We start from the raw sequence: 3,310 nt of genomic DNA on the forward strand, positions 1-3,310 counted from the left end.
TCAAGATTAGAAAAGGTTTTTATTGTAAAAAATTTAAAATAAATGTTGTAATATGAAACATGACGACGCCCACTAGGGGGAGGAGCCGCTAGAAGAATTTAGAGTACCGTTTCCATGGGAACGCTAAACGGTTTTCACAGGATTAATCTTGAGTTCAAATGATATATAGTTTGTCAACATTAGATCAGGATAAATATAGGATATAATTGTTTTAAACATGCAGTGGCAAATGGGCCCACCGGTGGGCCAGTGACAGTTAACGGGTTAACTCTGAGATACAACACATTTTAATTTAATCATTATTTTTTGTTATTGTATTTACCTGTGTGTAAGCACAGTGCAGTGTTAATGTACAAACTGTGTATTTACAATGTTAAACAACAAAAAATATTCTTATTAGGAATAAACTGCCTCGTTTTTGAACTGTGCAGCGCTGTAGCTGAATAGTTAGGCCCACTACGGTTGTGAACTTCTCTCTTCTAAAGTGTAGGAAACTCAGAAGATGAAGACCAGGAGACTTCGGGATCAAACAGAAGTGATTCTTTTAATGAGAACTCTCTGTGCTGCAGGTCGTCCGAAAACAGTCTAACTTAACAGTACAAAACAATGCAATTTATCTACATTTCAGGGGGAGGGGTTATACAGCAGGGGGAGGGGTTATACAGCAGGGGGAGGGGTTATACAGCAGGGGGAGGAGACATTCAAATAAAGGAATGCATATGTTGTGTAGGTAAAGGACACACCTTAGACATAACTGTGTCTCTCGTCCAGATTCAATCAGCATAACAGTTAGGGCTGCAGCTATCGATTCTTTTTGTAATCGATTAATCTAGCACTTAATCGATCGATTAATCGGATAAAAATCAGTGTTTTTAAACAACCAAAACAAATAATGCATAACGAAAATGAAGAGGAAAAGCAATTTAATTTATTAATATGCACAACAGGTTTCATGCTGTAATCTAGCCCTGACATCAAAGTAAATATCTGTTTTATGTAGATTTCTACACCTGTATATGAGGCGCCACGTAGGATTTAAATCAAACTTCGCTTATCAGTACAAATATAACACACGTGCATATACACCTATAAATTACTCGCATATACATATAAACTTCCATGCATATACACCTATAAACACTCGCACATACACTCACTGCACGCAGACACACCTATACACACTCGCACATACATATAAACTCGATGCGCGCATACACATCCATAAAACACTCGCGCACACATACAGAATAAAACGTGGAGGCATGCTTTAGTTGTGTATATATGTATATGCGAGTGATTTCATATGTAGATGTGCGTGAACTTTTCAGTGTAAAAGGAAGTCATTAATGGGGTCTTCCTCATGCAGATCAACATGAATTTCAGAGTGACCTTAATAGCTGTTACGTTTGTTAGTGTTTTATTTGCTTGTTGCAATGAAGACGATATCAGGGCTCTCAAGTTTTGAACTGAGTTCAGAGTGAGATTTTGGCGACGGCAGCAGGGGATTGGGTGGGGACGAGGTTCTGATCTGAAAAATGACTCTAATTTGTATAAATAAATGAATAATGATATTTTTTTTATTTAATTTAACATTTCTGTGTGTGTGTGTGTGTGTGTGTGTGCATAGTATTAATTCTTGCATTTCTCTATTTCCAAGAAATATGTCAGGGAAGAGGCAAATTAATATTCCATAATAATTTGGAATATTTCTTTTCAGAATTTACTGTGTTGTAAATATAATTTATTCTGAAGCACTAGTCTCACCAGTGTTCAATCAGCTTTGAGATATTTAAATCTGCATATCTTTGATATTTTTACCTTTTATGAAGTGCATTTTCCCATAATCTTATTAAATATAGCCTATGATTCAGCTTTCATTTTTATATTCTTAAATTTGATCTATAAATAAGACACTGTAGGGCTGTTGCCAATCAAATGAAATAATTTACACTGAAAAATGTTATGAGATTGTTTTAAATATTTTTGAATATACAATTAAGAATATTTTTTAATATACAATTAAGAAATGTTGGAAAGAAAACACTAAACTAAACCACCAGTAGGTGGCAGAATGTAAACGTTGTTCTTTAATATCTAAATCTTACCAGGATACAGCAATGCTGTTTTCTGATTGGCTGTTGGGTAGCTGTATTTTCTATTTGATTGGCTGGTGCGTGGCAGGGACTTCTGAACTCTATGTGGAACTCACTTGATTCCTCTCTAATAGCAGCGCAATTTGGTGGGCATTATCCTGGAAATTTCTCTGCGTGAGAAATACAAGGTGTGGCGTGTGAGCAGGTTGAAATGCGTGTGTGAGACTTGAGAGCCCTGCGATATATACGGCAGATGATGTTGGCCTGTTATTGATGCTTTGTACAGCAGGCGCCGATGGCCGAAACAAAGTGCGCAATTCAGTTTCTGATTCTGACTGCAGTTGAGCAGAAGGCGACACATTCGATTCAACTGAATTAGCAATTGATCTTATAATAAAAGTGGGCGAAGCAAGCACATTTCGCAAAATGCCAATTGCTTCAGTTGTAGCACGATCCCTCTCCATGATTGCAAAGTTGCAAATGCGGTAAATAGGCAGGTTACAAATGACTTCCGTTTGCACCGAAAAGTTCACGCACATCTACATATGAAATCACTCGCATATACATATATACACAACTAAAGCATGCATCCACGTTTTATTTTGTATGTGTGCGCGAGTGTTTTATGGATGTGTATGCGCGCATCGAGTTTATATGTATGTGCGAGTGTGTATAGGTGTGTCTGCGTGCAGTGAGTGTATGTGCGAGTGTGTATAGGTGTGTCTGCGTGCAGTGAGTGTATGTGCGAGTGTGTATAGGTGTGTCTGCGTGCAGTGAGTGTATGTGCGAGTGTGTATAGGTGTGTCTGCGTGCAGTGAGTGTATGTGCGAGTGTGTATAGGTGTGTCTGCGTGCAGTGAGTGTATGTGCGAGTGTGTATAGGTGTGTCTGCGTGCAGTGAGTGTATGTGCGAGTGTGTATAGGTGTATATGCGTGCAGTGAGTGTATGTGCGAGTGTGTATAGGTGTGTCTGCGTGCAGTGAGTGTATGTGCGAGTGTTTATAGGTGTGTCTGCGTGCAGTGAGTGTATGTGCGAGTGTGTATAGGTGTGTGTGCGTGCAGTGAGTGTATGTGCGAGTGTGTATAGGTGTATATGCGTGCAGTGAGTGTATGTGCGAGTGTGTATAGGTGTGTCTGCGTGCAGTGAGTGTATGTGCGAGTGTGTATAGGTGTGTCTGCGTGCAGTGAGTGTATGTGCGAGTGTGTATAGGTGTGTCT

This window comes from Gobio gobio (assembly GCF_949357685.1).
Source record: "Gobio gobio genome assembly, chromosome: 10".
In the NCBI taxonomy this organism is placed as follows: Eukaryota; Metazoa; Chordata; class Actinopteri; order Cypriniformes; family Gobionidae; genus Gobio; species Gobio gobio.